Source organism: Mustela lutreola, chromosome 15 (genome assembly GCF_030435805.1).
Source record: "Mustela lutreola isolate mMusLut2 chromosome 15, mMusLut2.pri, whole genome shotgun sequence".
Lineage (NCBI taxonomy): Eukaryota > Metazoa > Chordata > Mammalia > Carnivora > Mustelidae > Mustela > Mustela lutreola.
Window position 1 is genome coordinate 56,993,048 of NC_081304.1, and position 25,231 is coordinate 57,018,278.

General features: G+C 49.5%; 1 protein-coding gene across 3 annotated transcripts in view; it reads left to right on the forward strand.

Annotated features, from left to right (window-relative positions):
* Window positions 1-25,231, forward strand: part of GAS7 (growth arrest specific 7) — a 209,353-nt gene that overhangs the window by 73,735 nt on the left and 110,387 nt on the right. The window contains exon 1 of one of the 3 annotated variants that reach the window (XM_059147267.1): window positions 15,565-15,659. The exons of 1 other annotated variant lie outside the window; for it this stretch is intronic. The gene's annotated coding sequence lies outside the window, so the exon portion shown is untranslated. Of the gene's footprint in view, window positions 1-15,564; window positions 15,660-16,409; window positions 16,534-25,231 lie in introns of those variants that run through there. One more of the 3 variants, XM_059147268.1, reaches the window with a different exon arrangement.

The window sequence follows — 25,231 nt, forward strand, 5'->3', positions numbered from 1 at the left end:
AGAATTCCCCCGGGAAGCCGTCTGGCCCTGGGCTTTTGTTTGTTTGGAGATTTTTAATGACTGTTTCAATCTCCTTACTGGTTATGGGTCTGTTCAGGCTTTCTATTTCTTCCTGGTTCAGTTGTGGTAGTTTATATGTTTCTAGGAATGCATCCATTTCTTCCAGATTGTCAAATTTATTGCCGTAGAGTTGCTCATAGTATGTTCTTATAATAGTTTGTATTTCTTTGGTGTTAGTTGTGATCTCTCCTCTTTCATTCATGATTTTATTTATTTGGGTCCTTTCTCTTTTCTTTTTGATAAGTCGGGCCAGGGGTTTATCAATTTTATTAATTCTTTCAAAGAACCAGCTCCTAGTTTCGTTGATTTGTTCTATTGTTTTTTTGGTTTCTATTTCATTGATTTCTGCTCTGATCTTTATGATTTCTCTTCTCCTGCTGGGCTTAGGGTTTCTTTCTTGTTCTTTCTCCAGCTCCTTTAGGTGTAGGGTTAGGTTGTGTACCTGAGACCTTTCTTGTTTCTTGAGAAAGGCTTGTACCGCTATATATTTTCCTCTCAGGACTGCCTTTGTTGTGTCCCACAGATTTTGAACCATTGTATTTTCATTATCATTTGTTTCCATGATTTTTTTCAATTCTTCTTTAATTTCCCGGTTGACCCATTCATTCTTTAGAAGGATACTGTTTAGTCTCCATGTATTTGGGTTCTTTCCAAACTTCCTTTTGTGGTTGAGTTCTAGCTTTAGAGCATTGTGGTCTGAAAATATGCAGGGAATGATCCCAATCTTTTGATACCGGTTGAGTCCTGATTTAGGACCGAGGATGTGATCTATTCTGGAGAATGTTCCATGTGCACTAGAGAAGAATGTGTATTCTGTTGCTTTGGGATGAAATATTCTGAATATATCTGTGATGTCCATCTGGTCCAGTGTGTCGTTTAAGGCCTTTATTTCCTTGCTGATCTTTTGCTTGGATGACCTGTCCATTTCAGTGAGGGGAGTGTTAAAGTCCCCTACTATTATTGTATTATTGTTGATGTGTTTCTTTGATTTTGTTATTAATTGGTTTATATAGTTGGCTGCTCCCACATTGGGGGCATAGATATTTAAAATTGTTAAATCTTCTTGTTGGACAGACCCTTTGAGTATGATATAGTGTCCTTCCTCATCTCTTATTATAGTCTTTGGCTTAAAATCTAATTGATCTGATATAAGGATTGCCACTCCTGCTTTCTTCTGATGTCCATTAGCATGGTAAATTCTTTTCCACCCCCTCACTTTAAATCTGGAGGTGTCTTCGGGCTTAAAATGTGTTTCTTGGAGGCAACATATAGATGGGTTTTGTTTTTTTATCCATTCTGATACCCTGTGTCTTTTGACAGGGGCATTTAGCCCATTCACATTCAGGGTAACTATTGAGAGATATGAATTTAGTGCCATTGTATTGCCTGTAAGGTGACTGTTACTGTATATGGTCTCTCTTCCTTTCTGATCTACCACTTGTAGGCTCTCTCTTTGCTTAGAGGACCCCTTTCAAGATTTCCTGTAGAGCTGGTTTGGTATTTGCAAATTCTTTCAGTTGTTGTTTGTCCTGGAAGCTTTTAATCTCTCCTTCTATTTTCAATGATAGCCTAGCTGGATATAGTATTCTTGGCTGCATGTTTTTCTCGTTTAATGCTCTGAAAATATCATGCCAGCTCTTTCTGGCCTGCCAGGTCTCTGTGGATAAGTCAGCTGCCAATCTAATATTTTTACCATTGTATGTTACAGACTTCTTTTCCCGGGCTGCTTTCAGGATTTTCTCTTTGTCATTGAGACTTGTAAATTTTACTATTAGGTGACGGGGTGTGGGCCTATTCTTATTGATTTTGAGGGGCATTCTCTGAACCTCCTGAATTTTGATGCTCGTTCCCTTTGCCATATTGGGGAAATTCTCCCCAATAATTCTCTCCAGTATACCTTCTGCTCCCCTCTCACTTTCTTCTTCTTCTGGAATCCCAATTATTCTAATGTTGTTTCGTCTTATGGTGTCACTTATCTCTCGAATTCTCCCCTCGTGGTCCAGTAGCTGTTTGTCCCTCTTTTGCTCAGCTTCTTTATTCTCTGTCATTTGGTCTTCTATATCACTAATTCTTTCTTCTGCCTCATTTATCCTAGCAGTTAGAGCCTCCATTTTTGATTGCACCTCATTAATAGCTTTTTTGATTTCACCTTGGTTAGATTTTAGTTCTTTTATTTCTCCAGAAAGGGCTTTTATATCTCTCGAGAGGGTTTCTCTAATATCTTCCATGCCTTTTTCGAGCCCGGCTAGAACCTTGAGAATTGTCATTCTGAACTCTAGATCTGACATATTACCGATGTCTGTATTGATTAGGTCCCTAGCCTTCGGTACTGCCTCTTGTTCTTTTTTTTTGTGTTGAATTTTTACGTCTTGTCATTTTGTCCAGATAAGAGTAAATGAAGGGGCAAGTAAAATACTAAAAGGGTGGCAACAACCCCAGGAAAATATGCTTTAACCAAATTAGAAGAGATCCAAAATCGTGAGTGGGGAGAAAGGGGATAAAAAGAGGTTCAAAAAGGAAGAAAGAAAGAAAGAAACAAAAAGAAAAGAAAAAGAAAAAAAAAAAAAAGAAAAGAAAAGAAAAGAATTTTTAAAAAAAGAAAACACCTAAGAAAAATGTAAAAAAAAATATATATATATTAGATAAACTAGTAAAAAGTCGTTAAAAAAGAAAAAGGTAACAGTTAAAAAAAAAATTTTACCCGAAGGCGAGAAAAAAAAAAAAATGAAAAAGAAAAAATTAAATTAACTGCAAGTCTAAAAAAAATCACAGGAAAAAAGCCATGAGTTCCGTGCTTGGCTTTCTCCTCCTCTGGAATTCTGCTGCTCTCCTTGGTATTGAAACCGCACTCCTTGGTAGGTGAACTTGGTCTCGGCTGGATTTCTTGTTGATCTTCTGGGGGAGGGGCCTGTTGTAGTGATTCTCAAGTGTCTTTGCCCCAGGCGGAATTACACCGCCCTTACCCGGGGCCGGGGTGAGTAATCCGCTCGGGTTTGCTTTCAGGAGCTTTTGTTCCCTGAGCGCTTTCCGTAGAGTTCCAGAGGACGGGAATACAAATGGCGGCCTCCTGGTCTCCGGCCCGGAGGAGCCGAGAGCCCAGGGCCCCACTCCTCAGTGCGCCCTCAGAGAACCGCGCCCAGTTACTCCCGTCTGCCTGACCTCCGGCCGCGCTCCGAGCTCACCGAGCCTGCGACCGGTTCAAGGTAACACGGAGCTGCGAGCTTACTGTCAGCTCTGTCTCTGCAGCCGGCTTTCCCGTTCCAATACCCGCAAGCTCTGCGACACTCAGACACCCCCGATCCTTCTGTGACCCTGCGGGACCTGAGGCCACGCTGACCCCGCGTGGGCTTCGCCCCGGTTTAGCCTCTGGAGCGATGTCCCTCAGCGGAACAGACTTTTAAAAGTCCTGATTTTGTGCGCGGTTGCTCCGCCGCTTGCCGGGAGCCGGCCCCTCCCCCCGGGGTCTATCTTCCCGTCGCTTTGGATTCACTTCTCCGCCGGTCCTACCTTTCAGAAAGTGGTTGTTTTTCTGTTTCCAGAATTGCTGTTCTTCTTCTCTTCGATCTGCCGATGGATTTTCAGGTGTTTGCAATCTTTAGATAAGCTATCTAGCTGATCTCCGGCTAGCTGAAGCAGTCTCAGCTTGCTACTTCTCCGCCATCTTGACTCCTCCCCAACTTGCCCCGTTTTTAATATGACTTGTCACCCCGTCCCATAGGTGGCCCCGAGTCTAGGAGCTCTGAACTCCTTTCCCTCGGGAAGCTTGACATTTCCTGCCGTGGGCGGTCGGGGGAGTCACTCGGTGGTCGAGTGGGGAGAGATCTAGGGAGCTGTACCTCTGCCTCCTTTCCATATTTCCACCTCATCCATACCTCGTGCCTGTGAGTCTTTCTGGTTCTGCATCATGAACTGGTTTGTTTGTTTCTTTTTTTTTTTTTTTTAAAGATTTTATTTATTTATTTGACAGAAATCACAAGCAGGCAGAGAGGCAGGCAGAGAGAGAGAGGAGGAAGCAGGCTCCCTGCTGAGCAGAGAGCCCGATGCGGGACTCGATCCCAGGACCCTGAGATCATGACCTGAGCCGAAGGCAGCGGCTTAACCCACTGAGCCACCCAGGCGCCCTGAACTGGTTTGTTTCTTGTTGATGCCTCCCTTCCCAGGGAGTAAACTTTTCGGTTTTCCTTTCTAGCAGAAGTCATGACCATTTTTCCATTTGTATTCCACTGTCCAAAATGTGAGTGTGTCACATATTGTCAACTCTTATTTCCTTCTTTTTCTCTTGGTGGCTCTGTCCCTTTTCTTTCTTTTTCTTTTTTTTTTTTTTCCTCTAATTTTTAATGGGATTTCAGGAATGCATGGGGGAAAGTCTGCCTGATTTTGTCCGCTACTTTAACTGTCTGTATATTCTATGTTCGTTGCTAATATTTAAGATACTGTTTGTTTTTATAAAAAGATCCTCAATGGTCTTATTCGTTGAGATAGTTTTTAGAATTGCTTGGATTTTAGGGGTGCTTGGATGGCTCAGTGGGTTAAAGCCTCTGCCTCCTGCTCAGGATATGATCCCAGGGTCCTGGGATCGAGCCCCGCATCGGGCTCTCTGCTCAGCTAGGAGCCTGCTTCCCTCTCTCTCTCTGCCTGCCTCTCTGCCTACTTGTGATCTCTGTCTGTCAAATGAATAAATAAAATCTTAAAAAAAAAAAAAAAAGAATTGCTTGGATTTTGGAGTAGACCATGAAGTGGTATGAGGATGTCAGCAGTTTCTTACTTGGCAAACCTTATAGTTTTTTCTGTCTTTTTATTGCCTTACTGTGTTATGGGATTTTCAGTAAAGAGTTGAAGAGAAACAGTGGTGGTGAGTTGACTGGCCTTATTCCTGACTTCAGAGGAAAATCTCCCAGTGTATTCCATTAAATATAAGATTTATTCTAATTTTGGATAGTTACAATTTATCAGACAAAAATAATTTCCATTCCGGTCCTAGTTTATGAGGCGTTTTAATTTTTGGATGTTTTTCTGCATCTAGATTATCACATTTTTTTTCTTATAAGCTTTTAATGTGCTGAGTTTAACTAGTGAGTTTTCTGACATTTTAATATCCCTCCTTTGTCAGGATTTAGAAATGTTTATTTAGGATTTTTATATTTATGCCCTAGTGAGGTTAGGAGGTGGGCTTTTAAGTCTTTCAATTCTTACATTGTTTTTCTTTGAAGGTGGATGTGCTGTACTATAAGAGGAACTGAATGTTTTTCTCTCTCGGTGTTTCTCTGAAAGGGAATTTATAAGACAAGTGGTATCTTTTTTCTCTCAAGTGTTGAGAAGACTTGTCTGTAGAATGGCATAGACTTGCTGTAGCTTTTTAAGGTAGATTTTAGACCACTGGATCAATCCCTTTGAAGGTTATCGATCTGTTTAGGCTTTCTATTTCCTCTTGAGTCAATTTGGAATTTGTCATTTCTCTGGAAAGCAATCAGTGGTGGAAGACAGCAAATGACCAGCCAGCTCCCAGACTTGTGGGAAGAGAGCATCTTCAACCATCCATGCTACCGACACCTGGGAGGTGGTGGGGGGGTGATCAAAGTGAATGTGTCCTATTTTGTATTATTCAGGAGGAGAAGAGAGTTATTGATCGTCCTCGTGCTTGGAGTCAGGAGTACATGTTAAAAATGTCCACGTAACCACCTAAGTCACCTAAGTGGTATGAGTAGACTGTCAATGTCAAGTTTGCAGGGGTGGGAGGAAGCTTAAAAGAGAAAGCAATCAGCCTTACAGAAAGCTGGATGGAAGCAGGAAAAAGCATAGGGAAAGGTCTGGTGAAGAGAAGGTGTGTCATGCCAATGACCTTAACATTTTTCCCTTAGTGGTGGACACCCAGGTCACTCTGCTCTGGGACTGCCTGTCTGTGCACGTGCTCTCTCTCTGTCTCTCTCTTGGGAGGCAGACTTTTCCCAGGACCAGGCTGGGTCACTCACCTGCGCATTCTCAGTGCCTGATATAAGTAGGTGTCCAGTGAACGTTTGGATGAACGTGTCCAACAAATAAATATGCGGGCAGGTGGGCAAACGCACCCTTGGAGACAGAGCTGCTACAGAGCTGCTCTGGCAGCTTCTGTGGTCCCAGTGAGACGTCCTACTCTGTCCTTGAGTTAGGGACCGAGGAGGGAGCTGCAGCCTTGGATTTGATGAGGAAGGGGCAAGAAGAGACCGTTTGAGCTGTCTAGACTGGAACCAGCATAAATTCCTCGGCCGTGGGGCTGTTATTTGCTTGTTCCGGTTGAGGGTGGCCGTAGGCTGTAAACGGGCATTAACACAATGGTGATTCACCGAGAGGGCGCTCGTTATGGTGCACAGGTCTGGGGAGGGGCTGGGGTGCTGCATTTCTGTCAAGCTCGGTGGGCCGTGCTTTGGAGCAAAGTTTTAGGCCCCTGCCTACGCCGAGGCTTTCCCTGGATGCTTGGGGAAAACACAGTGGCGCTGTGCTCGGAGCCTAGGCTCAAATGGAAGCCACTGTAACTTCTGGGGCTGTTAACCGTGAACGAGAAAGCTCCAAGTCCGTGCTGGCCAGGCAGGGGTTACCCCTGGGCCTCCATCTGTGCGTGGGGAAGGGGGCCCGACTCCAGCTGTATGGGGGCCCCGGGGCGGGAGGAGTTTGCTGAGCTCGGTGCACGGGGAGCACGCTCGTCCTCATTTTCCCGTTTCTCAGGCTGAGCCACACGGCCTGTTCAGACACGCCACATCCTGGGAAGCTCTGGTCTCCATGATTCACATGTCACTTGTCACCGTTCCCCGGCACTGGCGTGCTTTATCCGTGCAATCAAAATCCCATTTCCTCGCCGCATTCCTGCCAGGCTGCTCCCCGCTGTCACTCTTGTCCCCAGGTAGGGAGGGCCTCCTCTGGGGTTCCGGTCGAGCTGTCTGCCTTGGGCAAGACAGGCAACCTCACTCCCGACTCTCAGAATCCCCACTTGGGCTGGAGACAATGACATCCTGACACCCACTTTTTTCCTTCCTTTTCAGTCTCCCTGTGTTTAGAGAAATGGTACAGAACCAGTGGGCAGTGCCCCAAATGACCGCTAAGCCACTAATGCACTGATCCTGGGGCCAGACAAACCATGGGCGCCAGCCCCGGGCTCAGGTCGCTTTCCCTGCTGTCCCGTCACATCTCAGAAAGGGTGCAGACAAGCTGTCCGCTCCCTGCATATCGACTCTGGTGCATCCAGGAGGCTTGTGGGCAGAACAGTCTTCTATCAGTAAGTGACAGAACCTGGGGTTTCTGTGGGCATGGTCTGGCTCCTGTGTTTTTGCTTTTATTTTTAAGATTTTATTTATTTATTTGACAGAAAGAGAGAACACAAGCAGGGGGAGCAGCAGGCAGAGGGAGAGAGAGAAGCAGGCGCCCCCTGAGCAGGGAGCCCGACATGGGACTCGATCCCAGGACCCTGAGATCATGACCTGAGCCGAAGGCAGACGCTTAACCCACTGAGCCGCCCAAGATCCCCTGACTCCAGGGTTTTGCAGAAAGTGTATATCGGGGGCAGTGTGCAACTGGAATGCCTTCAGGGCTGTCCTGAGTCTGTGGGCAGAGGGAGCATACCTGTGTGGTGTCGTGGACCTCAGTGTCCTTCCTAGGACGGGTAGAGGTGATGGAGCCTGGAGGGATGGGCTCCTCACCCCCGGCTGGGCTGCTGTGACCTGGGCTGTGGTTAAAGCAGGGGGCCACCAGGGGGGTTCTGGATGCCTGCTTTGGTTTATGGGGCCCCCGCCTTCCCTTTTCTCTGCACCTCGGCTGAATAAGCTGTTTGCCCAGGCAGGTGGCAGAGCCAAGTGAGGCAGTGGGAACGTCAGAGCAGCCCTTTTAGGTGAACCCCATATTAGAATCACCCAGCAAGCTTGAAAGACAGCCATCTCCAGGTCTCCCCCCTAGAGAGCTGTTTAAGAGGTCGGGGCACTTGTGGGCATCAGGGTAATTTTTAAGCTTCCGGATGGTTCTCTCGGGCAGCGAGGACTGAACGGCACTGTCTCGGAGGATAGCGGAGAAGGCGGCCACAGTGCTTGCGATCCTATCAGATGCCACTTCAGCAGGTCCTTCTAGGTTTTTTGGGACATGGTGGAAATTTTAACGTATTTTATGGGAAATTTCTGGGGTTTTATAGGTAGGCTCCTGGTCTGTGACTCCTGGTCCATACTCTGCGGGGCTGGGCTCCACCTGTCTGCCCCTTGACCACACATGTGCCGGAGGACATGTGCTTCTCACATCCTGCCCCTGTGGGTTTTCTGTTCTTGGCCTTGGCCTTGGACACAGAGCCACGCTCTGTGAGAATAACGCTACAGCACGCAGACCCTGAGTGATTCTGTTCCGTGTTCTTCGGTGCCCGCTGGCTTGATGATGCCCCACTGATGGCCCCCGAAGGGGACTCTCTTACTGGCCAGGTGACTCTGAGTTTGGGTCGGACCTGACGGTGGCGAGGTGTCCAGGAGGCGTGGAGGTGGGAATCCGGAGTCTCGTCCCCGTGTGAGAGAAACGGCCCGTCTTGTGTATCCTTCCCTGTCTCCCCAGCAGCCTCTTGATTTTGGAATCGGGCCAGAGGGATGGCCTCTTTGCTGGTATTCTCTCTCTCTGGGGTCAGGCCAGAAGCCTGGCTGGCCGCCGGGCGCAGCCCATGGAAGGCAGAGACTGGCAGTGACGAGGAAGCAGGGAGCCAGGCTGGGAGCCGAAGGGGCGGCTGATCTGGCTAGGCATCTGGGAATGTGATTCTTGGGGAGGACGGAGCGGGCCTCTATATGTCCTTGGTCCCTGGTATTTCCAAACCGACCTTAATGAACATGCAGCTGTCCATAAATCAGGCTCTGAGGATGCCCGGGTCATCTTGTCTACTGCCAGAGGGCACCATCTTGGGGGCTGCCAGGGTTATGTGAATGTTATGGGGGAGTCCTATGTTCCTGCACTGTTGCACCACCAAGGCCTGCGAACCGCAGTGGAAAGCTTCCAAGTCTGGTTTTGGTCCCCATGTGTGCCTAGTGCTGCCGGCCCTGTGTTGTGCATGTGTCCTGACACAGTGTTTCCACGTGGCTGACTCTCGGGTTGCGGTCAGAGCAGGCGGGGGGGGGGCGGGGGACTAGGGGACTATCTCCCTGCCTCTCTGTTCTCTTTTGGGGGTGGGGGGGATGCTTAGGGCCACGTCTCCTTGACACCTTTGGCTTGTGACTGTACCAGTCTGACCCCTGCTTCCCTGACCAGAGACCCCTTCTCCTCCCTGTGTGATAAAATCTCCCTTGGCCTCATTTTTCTAGGGACTCTTGGGATTGCATCTAGGGCCTGCCTGGATAATCTGGGATCGCCCCCTCATTTCAGAATCCTTCACTACCTCTGCAAAGACAGCCCCCCCCCCCCCCCCCCCCGTTTTCCAAATAACAGAATTAATCACGTCTGGCTCTGGGCCCCGAGACTGGCAGGACCGACGCTTGGAGCGCACGTGGGTTCTAGACCACGGGCTCAACCGTGGCATGGTCAGAAATGCCAAAGTGTGCCATAGAGGCTCTCCTCATGCCCCAGCCTTTGCTGCAAGGATCCCAAGTTGACGGCCAGACTCCCAATCCACCCCCCCGCCAGGTCACAGAGACGCTGACCTAGCAGGTCCCAGAAGGTGGGGAGGGCGTGAGTGGGCGGAAACATTGTCGTCGGAACTGCTACCGTCGTCGGCCCCTTGTGGTTGAAAATCCCATTATCTGAGCATCTTTGGACTTTGCTGGCATTCACGGGACTCACGTGGGGTGGATGAAAGCTGTGCTGGAGAAATGGAGAAGGAAGGGAGGCCCAGCAGGCCCAGCAGAGAGCGGGGTTCTCTCTGGCCGTGTCTTGAGAGGGAGGGAACTCACTGGGGGTTGGAGCAACCGGGAGTCTTCTATGGCTTCTCATCCGCCCCCCAACTGCACCTCGGAAGCGGGAGCCCTGGGCTGGGGTGTCCTGAGGGAGGCGTTCACCCGTCCTGCTGCTGCCCCTTATGAGCTGTCTGTGTGTGCACCCGTGTGGGGCACACGGCTGACCTCTGGAACCTCAGTTTCCTGTCCTGTGAAATGGGTGCAATTACGGACCCCCCCCCGCCCCGCCCCCCTCGCGGGGCGAGTGAAGGGTGAGAGGGCGCATGTCTGCAAACGGACGGGAACTGTCGGGTCTGTGCTGGGTGTCACGTAAATGTTTCCTGCCGTGGTTGTAACGATCTGAAAAACAGAGGTGGTTTAAGGTCCCCTGCCTCCCTCGTTGGCGTGGTCGTTGCAGGGCAGGACGCACGTCCATGCTGGGAGCGGGGCCTGCCCCCCCGCTGGTGTTGGATTCAAGCTCCCGGTGGGCAAGGCCCTTCTGTGTCCCCCGCTCTTGAAGGTTGTGTGGCTCGTTGTAAACGTACAGCGGGCGTTTGCCGGACAGAGGGTTGAATAAGGTCATGTATGTGACAGGTGGCACCTTGGGGCCGGTGGTCCCAGGTCCCGGGGTATGTCAGGCATCTCGTCGGGCTTCCCTGCCTCGGGGCAGACATGTGGCTTTGGCAGAGAATGCTGGCGGTTACCGCAGAGGAACTGATTAACCACTTTGCAGACACTAGAACAGCAGGGGCTCGCCTGGGGTGACGGGCACAGGGACACATTTGGGGGTACACTTAATTACACCAGATGCCGCCGTGCCTCTGCTCATCGTTTTGGTGGGGGTGGGAGGGAGGGGGGACTCCTTTCTGTCGGAATGACACAGAAGTGTCTTAGGGAGGCCCTGCCTACCTGTCCCTGCAGGGGAATCCCCAGGAAACCATCACAGAGTCACCCTCTGGGAAACCCAGGCAGCAGATGGGACCTCGGGCCGTGTGGAGGTTGTCCCTGCTGGGGACCCAGCCTGGTCAGGGAGATGAGGAGGGACAACACCCTGCTGTCTGCAGGGCAGGGCAGCCCTCCCCTTGCTCCCCTTCCTGCCGTGGGTCACCTGCAGGAGCCCAGAACTGAGGTCTGCGGGTTTCTTCAGAAATCCTCATCAGCTCGTGGTGGGTCCGCTCCCCTGGGGGAGGGAAGAGTGGGAGCGGGGACGTGAACAGCCGGCTGGCTTGCTAGTTCAGCAACTTTGAGACCAGAAAGCAATGCACCTGCAAAGCAGAAGGAGCCACGTCATTTGAAGTTACTCACATAAAGAAATTTATCATTATTATTATTATTATTATTTATCGAAGGAGAAGCGACGTGCCCTATTATGTTCCGGGCATGCAGCGTTGTGCTCTGATATTTTTAGACGTTACAAAATGACCCTCGCCATCGATCTCGTCACCGTCCGCCATCACAGGAAGTGACTTATTTATTTTGTAACTGGGAGTTTGTACCTCTTAACTCCCTTTGCATAAGGAGATTCAGATGATCTATGCCCACCACGTTCGTGTGCCTTCTAGAAGCAAGAAGCACCTTACGGGTTTTTCAGGTCCTGTGTGTATGTTCTGTATATCAAACAAGAAGCACTGGAGGGTAATGCTGAGTTAGAGAATTCACATGAAGGTGTTTAATAGGATGGTAAAAAAAAAAAAAAAAAAAAAAGCCTCCTTAAATTGTGGGTCATTGTGGGCTTCTTTCTACAGTTGATCTCTTTGTGGGAAAGAGACTTGAGGCGGGGTCACCGGGACCAACTTGGGTCTGGTCAGCATTCAGAGATACCGTGGTTTCTCAGCTTCGGCATGACTAACATTTGGGGCCGGGTCATTCGTGTTGTGGGTGAGGGGTGTGCTTAACGGCATCCCGGACCTCTGCTTCTCAGAGGCTGGGAGCTCCTGTCATAATAATGAGTGCCCCAGCCCTCATCCCCATGCACACGCGTCCAAGATATCCCCGTCTTTGTCCCTGCCACTCGTGAGTATGTGAGGTTACAGGACTAGAGAGACTTGAGGTTGTAGATCGGATGACTGTGGGATGGGGGAAATTATCCTGCATTACGCGTGTGGACCCAGTACAACCAGAAGGGTCCGCATGGAAAGGACTGGACAGACCATTGCCGGCTTTGAAGATGGAAGGAGGGAGCCAGCCACCAAGCAGTTTGGGCCGTCTCTAGAAGCTGACCAAGACAAGGGACTAGATGGTTCCCTGGAGCCTCCACGAGGAACACAACTCTGCCGCCATCTTGGTTTTTGTCCATTGAGATCCATTTCTGAGCCCTGGAATTCTCACGGTGACACATTTGTGTTGTATCAGGCCACCGAGTTTGTGATTACTTGTTACTGCAGCCAGAGGGGCTGATACATCCCCTGTCACTCTCACCCCCATCCTGGCAACTGGGAAATGTCTCTGGGATCCTCAACACTGGCTCTGTGGAGAACCACGTTGATTCCCCCAGAAGCTGCAAGAGGAGAGGGTTTTGTGTTCTGTGCTGAGAATGAGGCTGGGAGTGAGTGTGTCCAGCCCACCAGGGTTGGCTGTAGGAGGAACCAGTGGTATAAAAGGGGGGGGAGGTGGGTGCCACAGCCCCTCCCCCCACTCCCCCAGAGGCACCTGGAGCTGTCCCTCTGTCATTAACCGCAGACCGTTCCTGTTGGTGCTTGTGCATTTTCGTACAGGACTCGAAGAGAAGCTGAGCTATCGTCAACTGCACCATAAAAGAGAATATAAAAACTCCATAAAACACTAAAATGTCAGCCAAAGCAGCATGGCTCGCAGAGGCCTCGGCGAGGAGGGCCGGCGCACTGGGCGCCTTTGGCACCGTTCGTGGGAGTCCTGGGCGGGGAGGAGAGTCCGGGAGCCCGGCCCACGCTGGGGGCCACCAAACCCAGGCTCTGGGCCAAACACGCAGCCCCCTGGACCCAGCCCTGATGCTGTGATTCTGTTTATTTTGCTGAATATGACATTCATATGGTTCTGATTTCTTCTCCGTGATCCGTCCTCTCCGTGTGCCTTCGGAGCCAGAAACCAAGCCAGGCGGCTTTGAAGTTGTTGTTCTGGGGTAAGTAGGGAGTCGTGCTTGCCCGAGGTTCTTTGATTTGAGACACGCTCCAGGAGTTGAGAGGGACGTGGACTGGCTGGCGAGGTGGGGTCCAGTCCTGGCCCGGGAGTGGGCTGGATCAGAAGGGAGGAATGGATCTGTGCAGCCACAGGCCCCTCCCTGGTCCACAGTTGGTGGTGACCACTCTTCCTCGCGGTGCTGTGGTCAAAACAGCGGGTCGTTCCTTGTTGTACCTGCTGCCGGCTGCTTGAGGGGCTCAGGCAGAGCTGCGGCCGGGCCTCCTCCTTCTCGTGCCTGCAGTGCGTGGGACAGGCCAGAAGTTGGAGTCAGAAGGAAAAAAAAAAAAGTTTGAGGCCAGCAGTTACAAGGATCTGGAGAAAGACATTGTCTGTTTCCATAGCGTTTTGATTTTGAAGGGACAGCGTCCAGACCGTTCAGTGACCGGCTGGCCTAGCTGAATCCATCCCATAGATGGAGGCCAGTGATTTCCAAATTTCAGGGTACATTAGAGTCCCTCCCCAGGAGGCCTTTGTAAAACACACTGCAGGACCCCTCCTCCCACGAGCTTCTGGTTTGGGAGGGCTAGGATGAGACCCAGGGGTTTGTACTTTCTAACCAATTCCCTGGTGGGGCTGATGCAACGGGTCCAAGGTTGAGAACCTTGTGGGTCTAGGACGAGAAGAGGGTCTTTGTAATGAAGAATGGTGCTGGGAATGAACAGTTCTCAGAACTCTACAGTTTATGCATGGGAAACCCCGTGTTTGATGCACATACTGCTACAGGGAGACTGTGCCATCCTGATTCTTTCCCCCCGCAAGGTGAAGAATCTTTTTTTTTTTTTTTTTTCAAGATTTTATTTATTTATTAGAGAGAGAGAGTACACGCACATGAATAGCAGTGGAGGGTGGCGGGGAGAGGAAGCGAGAGAAGTAGATGCCCCACTGAGCAAGGAGCCCAATGTGGGACTCGACCCCAGGACCCTGAGATCATGACCTGAACTGAAGGCAGACGCTTAATGGCCTGAGACACCCAGGTGCCCCAAAACTGACTTTTTGGGTATATGGTTTACATCTATATACATTCATGGAACCACACCCTCAACCAGGACATACAGTAATTCTGTCACCCCAAGAACCTCCCTCGTGCTCCCTCTCTGCTCTCATGCCCTCCCCTGCTCCCCATGAGCCATCCATCCCTGTAACTTTGTCTTTCTGCGCACATGCTATAAATAGGATTGTACCGTGTGTAACCTTCAGAGCCTGGCTTCCCAGCAGACACCTGTGAGATGCTCCAAGTCACTACACATACCCATAGTTGGCTCCTTTGTTTCAGGAGTCATGGCTCGTCCTACGTGTGGACCGTGGCTCGCTCTCCATTCTCTGTTGATGGTCTTTAGGCTGGTTCCAGTTTGGGGTCACCGTCGATAAAGCTGCCCCGCACATTCATGCCTAAGACTTTGTGTGGACATTTGTTTCCCTTTCTCTTGGGTACATCCCTGGGAGAGGGACCGTTGACTCATAGGGCAAGCGTGGACGTTCACTTTCTAGGAAACCACCATGCTTCTGTCCAGAGGGCCGGTGCCATTTTGGATTCGCACAGCACCATTGGGGAGTTCCGGATGCCCCGTGCCCTTGCCTGTACTTGGGCTTGGCGTTTTAAATTTTCATCCTTCTAGATCAGGGCTGATCTTTAAAATGTGTGAATGAATTGCAGAAAGGCTGGGGGTGTTCCGAGGTCCCCCAGCCTCTTGGAGGCTCCTTGGGTCCAACCTTTCACCTTGAAGGCTGGGAACATTCTGGATGGTGACTGTGTTGACCAGGAGCTATGAAGCCAGAGCGGGAGCTTCTGAGTGTGAATGGAGCTCCAGCAACATCCAGGGCCCATGTGGCTGAGCAAGGCATAGTCCCCGGGGACTAGGCAAACAAGAAGAAAGTAGAACAAAGACCCAGAAGGAAAGACACACATCCTAGCATCAGAGAAGTGGAGGCACAAGGCTGCTCCCCCCACCTCTTATTTTTAGGCTGAGTCTTGGGTGAAGCAGCTCGCCAAGTGTACTCACTTTGTCTCTTAACACTACACCCGTGGTGGGCCACCTCTGCTTCCAGAAGCATCCTTGGCGATAGCATCAGGGCCGCCCGGTGCCTGAGGAGTACAGCTTTTGCAAATTGAGGTGCCTGGTCAACATCATCATATTCTCTCAGTGCCTTGGCCTTCGGGCCACTCCAGGCGGGGAGCTGGCTTTAGGAAGGGACTTGTGTGCGGGGAGGAGGAGGAGGCGTGTGGTCATAGCTGCAGCCAGAGCCGGTGACTTCATGGGAAGGAGGGAGGTTCACAGAGGGGAAGGTCCTTTCTCCGGAGGCCGTCCCACCTACCCTCGAGGGGACCCGGCGAGCTGCCCTGGAAGGCTGTGGACATGCTTTCCCGCTTGCAGAATACTTCTTTTTCATTTTTGAATATCATTTGTTTGGTTGCCACGACAACGGCAAGTCTCTATTTTAATGCTAACCTGCGTGGCTGCAACTTTCTATATATAAAGGCTGCTTTTGCACAGTGAATTAGCTGATACCACGGGAGGCGGCGGGTGTGGAGACGGTGGCAGAAAATGACCAGCGCGCCAGCTTTGCAGGAGGAAGGACTGTGGGGCTGAGGTGAGTTGGAGCCCTGGGCAGGTGCTCGAAGCTCACTGGAGCCCAGTGAGAGCCAGGTGGCCAGCTGTGCCCTGCAGGGGTTGGGGGACAAGGGAAGCCACTGTGGGCAGGTGCTTGGCTCTGTGATGGAGGGACCCAGGCTGATGCTTCTGTTCACCCACCTGTCTGCCCTCTGCATTCCTTCACTGAGTCTGGGTTGAAGTGGGGACCCCAAAGCTTGGGAAAGTGCAAGCCACTTGGGCAGAGTATCCAAGGTGCTGAGCTCAGTGAGAAGGGAGTTTTTCTTATTGCCTTCAACTTAACTTGGCTCTCTCTTCTGGATCTTCACCTCTTCTGTTTTGCTTTTTTTTCTGAATTCCTGAGTGTGGCCAGGCCTTTTCAAGGTCACATGGTTCCAAATGGTGCAGGTAGAGTGCTCAGGAAAAACCTGGAAGGAGCTTTTGGGAATCAGTAGGGTCCACTCCCTCCGGCTCTAGATGAGGGAAAAGCCCAGAGAGGAGCTGTGTTCTGCCAGATGTCACACAGCTGGTCAGGGACAGAGTGGGACAGCAACCAGGTCCACGGGGATCTTCTAGCTGGGACACCTGTGCCTTGTGGGGGTGCATTCTGTCGTGGGTCAGGGTGGCCCTGGGTGTTCAGAGCTACGGGGGCTGCAGAGAGGGAGGCACAAAAGGGGGGTAGGTAACAAACACAGGATTATGTAACAGCATCTGAAGCCACTTAAGGCTTCCGGAAAGCGCATGCAAGCGGGAGTCTGGGAAGCTCGGCTTCGTGTGGATTCAGCCGCTTCCCGTGTGACGGTTGTGTTCGCGTCTGTGGACTTCCCCACTCGAGCACTGGGTGCTCAGAATCTTTCTCCCCCAACTCTGCGGTGGTAAGTCAGTGTCACGGCCGGTGTGAACCTGTCGGGATCTGTGTTGGGGCTTTGAGGGGGGTGTGATGCGTCGGTGCACAGAGCAGTTCGGAAACCGCACAGCTCCGTCTCCCCCCGGGCCAGGGAAGGGGGATGCTGCCGGGAGCAGAGGAGTTCTCCGTAGATTGGGCTTTGTGGCGTGAAACAAAACGCAGAGCAATTTTACCGTGATTAGGAAGTAGCAAGTGGGCTTCTCCTTTTTGGACATCAAGCATTTGACAGATTTTAAGTGCCCTGGATTCAGAGACTTGGACCCGGTTCTGGGAAAGAGAAGACCCGGGGACGCCAAGTGCCTGTGAGTGGTACACAGTCCTCAAGGGCAGGGAGAATCGGGCGCATTTCTCTCTACCTTGGTGGGTCCAGCAAAGTGAAGCGAAGGTAACCTGTATCGCCATCTCCGACGGAGAAGGGGGTCAAGGACAGGATCCTCCTAGAAGGGGATCGGGACCAGGTAAAGCAGGGTTTTTCAGAACCAGGAGTCACTAGCCACACAGAGTCTCTGATTAGTGTTAATCAGCCTAAAAAGTCGAATGGCAAACTCTCAGACTGCCTTGCATGCTATAGGGTACGCAGCGCGACATGAAATGTGTGCTTTGTGGGTGTATATTAGGTCATGGTACATGGGCTTTTTACTGTGGGTCAGACTTGGAAAAACAAGAGTTGGGGGACTGCTGGCCTGAATAAGCCTGAATTTTCTCCTGCAGAGAGACGGCTCTGACCAACTCTCCTTTCCAGGGAAAAGCTGGAAGGAGGAAGGAAGGCATCCAGGGGGAGTCCCGTGCAAGCATCATTTTGAGATGCTGTTGGGTTGCTGTGTGCAACGCTAATGGGACAGCAGGGCAGTTGGAAGTGTGAGGTCTCGGGACGGGGAGGTGGCAGCCCTTCTCCCAGGGTCTGAGGTCGGGAGGAGAGCCCCCTGCGGGCAGATTGAGAAAGACACTGTGATTTTTTTTTTAATTAAGATTTTATTTATTTATTTGACACAGAGAGAGATCACAAGTAGGCATAGAGGCAGGCAGAAAAATAGAGGGAAACAGGCTCCTCGCTGAGCAGAGAGCTCAATGTGGGGCTCAATCCCAGGACCCTGAGATCATGACCTGAGCCAAAAGCAGAGGCTTAACTCACTGAGCCACCCAGGCGCCCCCGACACTGTGATTTCTTGCATCAACTTCCCCAATCACCCTGTAGTCATCCCAGTGGCCCCAGAATACATGTTCCCAGGCCCCAGAACCCTGCAGGTTTGGGTCGTGCAGTCCTCCCACGACCAGGCGTCCAGCCTTCCTTCCCACTCAAACTGTGGTGCAAGGCTGCTGTCTTCTAGCTGCTTGGTCTTGCTGCCCCAAGGGAGCCTCTCTGCTCATGGGGACAACTACGTCATCTTGCCTTTGGACACACACTTCTGCCCTTCCCAAGGCTCCTGTGCCTGGCTCACTCCCTTATTTCCCAAATCTCTGATCTTCTGTTAAGACTGCTCAGTACATGGCTTTGCCTCTGACCACATTCTGTGCCCCACTCCCCAGCTGGTGGTTCATGCCTCATTCCCTAGGCTGCTGTTTTGCTTCCTTGCACGCCTCCTCCCCTTCCAAGCCTTCTGGTCCACTGACGGGGAGCTGCTTTCCCATAAACAGAGTAGGATGGCCTTTCAGCATCTCTCATGCCCCAGAAATCTGGTCCCATGCTTCCCTTCCAAGGAAAGTGAGACACAGGGTGGGGCGCCTGGCCCTGGGGTGAGAGGAAATTGGCCATACATTTGCAGCCCTTGGAATCCCTGGACCCTGGTGTCCTGCTGTACCCAGCAAGCAGGAGGTGTTGGCAGTAAGAGGTCTCCACAAAGGGATGGTCAGTGTAGGGTAGCAGCAAGTAATTCATACTCTCAGTCTAGGATGGTAGCATTCAATTCTCTAAAAACCAGGGGGCCCTCTCTGGAAACAGCTGTCTATGCAGATACCAGCAGTTTCACAAAGAGCTGCGCCCTGGAGGCCAACGGACAGAATCAAGGACTGCAGGAGGTTTTGTTGTTGTTTCGTTGTCATTTTTGCCCATGGTTTCATTTCAGAGTTGTTGAGTGGGTTTGCCAACATATAAAAATCATCAGATTTCACATTAGAAATTAAGATGCCCAGCGTTTCTTGCATAAATAAATAAAGCGTAGCTTTGGTATAGCTAATAAAGTTAGCTTTGCCAAGCCTTGGCATCCTGCACAGCAACAACATTCTGATGCCAAGGGTGACTCTTCCAGTTTACCGTACTCCCCACTCATCTCTGCTGTTCACCAGCACCGAGACCAATAATGGAACAGTGGCCATTGTTCCTTTTTGTTTACATTGGGGTTACATTGGTATATAACATTCATAAGTGTTGGATGTACCATGTTCTACTTTGATAAGTGTGCTACAAGGTGATCACACGCAAAAGTCTATCCATCACCGAACAAATGACTCCTCTACCCATTTTGTCCCCTGCCTCCTATCCTTCTGGTCAACATCAGTGGGTTTTCTGTATCTGTGATTGCACTTATCAGGGAAATCCTGTGGTGTTTGTCTTTCTCCTTCTGCCTCATTCCACTTAGCATGATATGCCTCTAGGTCTGTTAGTTCTGCTCTGTTCTTTATTATTTCTTCCCTTCTGCTAACATTAGGCTTCATTTGTTCTTCTTTTTCTAGTTCCTTTAGGCATAACGTTGGATTGTTTGAGATTTTTTTATTAACTGGGTAGACCTGGATCACTATGAATTTTCCCCTTAGAACTGCTTTTGCTGCATCCCGTGGATTTTGTTACATTGTGTTTCTTTTTTTTTTTTTTTTCTGTCTTTAGGCATTATTTGATTTCTTCTTTACTTCTCTGATGACCCACTGGTTGTGCAATAACATGTTGTTTTATTTCCCCACATTTTTGTGGTTTTTCCAGTTTTCTCCTTGTAATTGATTTTTCGTTTCATACTGTTGTGGTTGGACAGGATGCTTGATAGGATTTCTGTTTTCTTGAATTTTTTGAGATTTGTTTCGTGGCCTAACGTTTGATCTCCCCTGGAATATGTTCCATGTGCACTTGAGAAGAATGTGTGCTCTGTTGCCTTTGAATGGAATGTTTTGCGTATCTGCAGCTCAGAACATGAATAGAGTGCCTACACCTGTTATTGTCATGTTCCGTCCTTTGAGGACCAAGTGGGGAGGAAAGACAGGGATTCTTGGCCAAAGAAAAGGAGTTGAGGGTTTCACCCCACACCACTCCTGGCAGAGCCCATGCATGCTTCAAGGTCTGCAGGAGATTTTCTGTTTGTGGGATTGCAACTCATCCTAATCACTTTTTATCTGGCCATTAGCTATTTAGCACTTCTGTCTGTGGGTTTTATCTGTGCAACAGTAGTGAGCAGACCCCAGTGCCTTTGACCACCCTAGAGAAAAAGATAGTCATTGGGCTCTCTTCTTATGGTAGAAGAGCTGTGTGACCCTAACAGACAAGGCAGTGGATTGAATGATGTTGAGAGAGATCAGGTTGGCTGCTTAAGCATATCAGAGGTAACCACATATTCATGGGCTGAGAGTCCTTGGGTGAAAATAATATACTAGTTCTTTAAAAAGTTTGGGTAAGAGCCAACCACATGTGTACATTTCACATCAAGCACTGGTTGCTTTCATCATAGGTGATCACCTTTGGCCCACTTTCTCTCTGGCTAAAAAACTCCAGATACATTTGCAGACATTTTAGGTGACAGAGAGAGTGAGTCTTTCCTGAATGTATTTACTTGGAGGGCCCTAGGCCCATGAAATTCAGAGACCCAGGCAAGTTACTGATGACCCTTCCCCAAGCCTGCCTGATTCATTTGTGGTTTGGGAACCCTGTTAGGATTTCAGTATGGAAGTGGGAGATAAGACACCCACTCTCTGCAGGGGGACTGACAAATCCTACACAGAGACTTGGGGGCTCTCCATCAATTCCACATATGGTCATTGGGTGTGTTTTCTGTGTTTGCATACACATTTGAGTAGGACGCTCTTACTGCTCTTGGGGAGTGAGGACCACTCATTGTAGGCCAGGAATACAAGAGCAGCCGTGGGGGTAGGAGTGGACTGGGTCACACAGGAGGGAAAGTGGGGCTAGAGGCAAGGGTTGTATCTCCTAGGGGACCACAAGAAGTGAGGCGCAGGGCCCACCAGACAAAGCAAGGCAGGTCCCCATCTCAGCTGGAGCTTTGAACCCAGGTCAGACCTCCATGTTGCCTTGGCTCCTTCCTGTGGATGGGCAGGGGCTGCCCGCTTGCACAGAAAGCTGCTCACAGTGACTCAGTTTGTGGTGCTCAGTCAATATCTCTCTTGGATGTCATTTACCCCGGCTGCTGGTCAAGGCTCTTCTCTGTGGAGATGTTTATCTTGGTACTTTCCTTCCTTCCTCCAGCTCCTCTCCCTCCAGTTAGCTCACAAGGCTATCAGCCACCACCTTCTACCACAGGAAGCTGGTGGTGAGGGGCTTGGCCAGCCTTGGCCTCCCTCAACCGTAACTTCTCACTGGGGTATTTTGCCCTTGGAGAGATGATTCTTGGCCACTGCAGAGGAACCTTGGGTATGTGTGGGGGTGGCCTGCGAGGAGGGGAGGATTTGCATTGTTCTTGGAGCCAGCACACTGGGCTCAAACAGGTTCTGTGTCTTGTGAGTCGTAAGACCTTGAGGACGACCTCTATTTACTCAGTTATGGAAGAAAACTAAGAATATGTCTCTTCAGCATTCTCGTGAGGGTCAACTGGGCTAGGCTATGATATGTATAAGTCACCAGCTATCCAGAGACCCCGGCAGATATGACATGTGCTTGACTCCCTGTATTTTACTGTTCCCTTCTGGTGGTCCTCTAAACCCTCATCTTGTCCACTGAGTATAGGAATTCCATTTCACATGCCATCCCTCTCGCTCCTTTGGTGACCTTGGTCTGTGTCAGGAAGGTTAGAAGGTGTCTGTCTACACAGATGAGCCCAGGCTGTTGGGAAAACCCAGTTGGTGCCATGGGAGTGGCTCAGCACTATGACCTTAGTTGTTCAAGACTTTCCCTCAGGGTTGCTCAGTGACTTAATGGGGATGGGAAGGTATGGGGCAAAGCTAACATTCATGGAATGGTTTTGACCCTTGAGGCTTTGCAAGAATTCTGTGAAGGAGATGGTGGTATTTCCATTTTTGCATGCAGGAAAGAGAAAAGATGAGTTTCCAGAGAGGTTGAAGTGACTGGCCTGAGGTTACATGGCTGGAAAGCCACGGAAGGCATACTTGAACTTCCTCTGTGCCTGGCTGAAGTTTAAAAGCTGGGGTTGGGGACAGGCCAGTGGATGCCTGTGGCTGGTTTCTGGGGGTTGCGTCTGCTATTTATTCTTGCCCACAGCCCCAGAACTTCCATGCGGACCTTGTTTTGGGAATCCCTGTTGCAAAGTGGGGTTGTGGTTTCTAGAAGTTTCTGGAATCTTCCAGACCTCCTCACTGGAATGGGGCCTTGCATTTCAATGAGTGGAAAAAGAGGCCGAAGAGGAGTTGGCAAAAGGAAAATCAAGTGCATTTATTCACTCCCTTTGTGTGCACAGATGTTTCCTCTCTGGACCCCCTCCCTACACAGGGGGCTCACTGGCCACAAACAGATGGGAAGTGGCTCGTGGTTGAGCAGAGAGCTGGACTTACTGGTCTTTGTGTTGGGGTCAGCTTGGGAGCCTTCCAGGGGGGCTTTGGCTCTTGCCGTGCTGTGTGACCAGAGCTAATCCTCTAGCCATGCCAGCAACATCAGCACCAAGACTTACAGCGGCCGGAGAACAAAAGGAGGGGGCTCTGTGCAGGGCTGTGGGAGATTTGGCACCCAGTCCCCATCTGTCTCTGGGCTCAGTTTCCCAATCTATAAAATGGCAGCATAGGATCAAATGATCTCTGGGGTTCCTTCCATCTCTAATTTTTTTGTCCAACTTGTATTGGACCAGAGAGTTCCTTACTATTGCCCGTTTTATCTTAATTCCTTCTCTTAAAAATAAAGCCCTCCAACTCTTCTTTATCATATGAAAGCTAGTATGATGAACCCTTCATTTTATGGGATGGCAACTGTGAAGGGAGGTATCAAGGGGGATTTTATTAACAAATACTCACCAATTATTTTAAATAGGGCTGTATTCATACGTTAGTTCATAATGGAATAAAGATTTTTTTTTAAAAAAATGCATTAAAATTGGGGCTCCTGGGTGGCTCAGTCAGTTAAACATCTGACTCTTGATTTTGGCTCAGGTCATGATCTCAGGGTTGTGAGATTGAGCCCCGTGTTGGGCTCCATGCTGTGTGTGGAGCCTGCTTAAGATTCTGTCTCTCCCTCTTCCTCTGCCCCTTCTCCCCTCAAAAAAAGCATCAAAATGAATTTGCTCATAATAGAAAATGGAAACAATACAGAAAAGCAGAAATAAAAAAGATTTTGCATTCTTTTCATTCCTCCCCCCTTTTCTTGGCTGTATATATTTGTCTACATAATTGGGATCATATGGTATATTTTAGAATTGGATATGCTGATTTGGGGGGAAGGCAGTGTTTTCCCGATTGTAAAAGTGATTTTAAAAACACATTTAATGGTTGGGTTATGGACACTGGGGAGGGTATGTACTATGGTGAGTGCTGTGAAGTGTGTAAGCCTGAAGATTGACAGACCTGTACCCTCAGGGGCAAATACTACATTATATGTTAATAAAAATAAAAACATTAAAAAAAAGAAAAATTTTGACTCATACAATTAAAAAATAAATAACCATTTCTAATGTGATAAAATGAGAACAATTAAAGCAGCTGGAGAAATCCCAGAATATAAAGATGACCTGTGTTCCCATTTTCCTGTGTTCTCTCCGTGTTTCTTTGGGGGTGGGGGTGGGGCAAGGGGTGTGGGGCATATCCTTTTCCACCTTCCACACTGTGATGGGGATTCTGGTTCTTGAAGTGGAGAACGGCTCTTTGGTGATATAGAAGGGGGTCTTGGTGACAGAGAGCCGTTGGGTAGCTGATTGGGATTCCTGGATCTGGGGAGGAGGGAAGGCTTGGTTTGTTCAATGGGAGTTATAAATATGCAAAAGGTCATTCTTCCAGTTCCTTAGCAAACAGAGTGGTACTCTTCACAGAGTAGTGTCAGAGACTTTGTCTAGTGATGGTCCCAGCACAGTGTCCCCAAAGGTCAAGGAGCTACCCCAGTGTCAGCCCATGCTTGGGCAGAAAAGACAGCATTGACGAACAGTGCTCCCCACGTGTGGCTGGAGGCTTCCTCTGTCCTGGCCTTGAGGGACATTGCAGGAGACATGGGTAGCCTGATTCCAGGATGGACACAAGGCTGAGGGAGACACTGGTCACTGGGCTTCACCCCTGAACTGGGAAGTCCGTTGGCTGCATTTCTGAGCTGGGCATCTACATTGAGTAAGAAATGCTTCATGGATGCGTTTGGATGGTGACTCCCCATTGACCTCAATCTCATGTTGATCTCTCTTTCTCAGTGCCTGGAGAGGGCGCGGGTGGTTTCTTCACCTGTGTGCTTAGAGAACCCTTTCTGTCTCTTTCATTTTTAATACAGCTTGACTGGATGCATACATCTTAAATCTTAGAGATTTAGAACAAAACCTCATATTTGAAGCTGTGTTTGGTCCACCCTTCTGCAAGTGCTTATTGCACTCCCATAGTGATGAACAAGACACTGATTGTGCCCCACGAAGCTTTGACTTGGGTGGGATATGTCTTCTGCACTTTCTAGCACTTTCCGAGGGCTGATGCCAGCCCCTTGGCAAGTCCCGGCCTTACGGAGCTTTGATTCCCATGGGAAGTGCCCGTAGTAGGAGCAGAAGAAAAGTCTGAGGAAAAACGGATTTCCCAGGCAACGTTTTTCTTTGCCCTTTTTTTTTTTTTTTTTTTTTTGGTAAAGATTTTATTTATTTGACAGAAAGGGAAAGAGATCACAAGTAGGCAGAGAGGCAGGCAGAGAGAGAGGAGGAAGCAGGCTCCCAGCTGAGCAGAGAGCCCGATGTGGGGCTCAATCCCAGGACGCTGAGATCATGGCCTGAGCCGAAGGCAGAGGCTTAACCCTCTGAGCCACCCAGGCACCCCTCTCATTGCGTCTTGTTGGGCATGATTTTTAAAATTCTCTTTTGTCATTTTTGCAGTTGATTATTGATTCTCATCTACATGGTCTGGTCTTTTCTAATGGAACCCTTCTTGAGCATGCATTACTTTTTCATTTCCTTGCCTTTTTTTTTTTTTTCTTTTCCTTTTAAACCTTTGTAGTTTGGGGAGATCCTTTGAAGTGTATTTTACTGCATTTTACTGATTTAACTTTTTCTTTTTTAATTTTTATTTACCCACAACCACTAATGTGGATTCAAGTGAGCCATTTTGGTACAATCCTAACCTCATCTGTTTTTGCCTTTGTGTCATCCTTCTTATTTTGGCCGTCTTTTTCCGCAATGATTTTCTGTTCCTCTTTCAAAGAGGACTTCTTGCTTTCTAGCTGTTTCCTGATGTTGTCTTCTGAATTGCCTTCTGAGAGGCACTCTTGCCTTAAGCTCTTCACATGGTGCTTCCTCAGCCTTTCCCCGAGTTCCCGTGCCCGTCTCTTCCCTCCTTCTCCAACAAGGCAGTGTCTGTGTAGACGTTGCATGTACATCAGATGGAATATATACTAT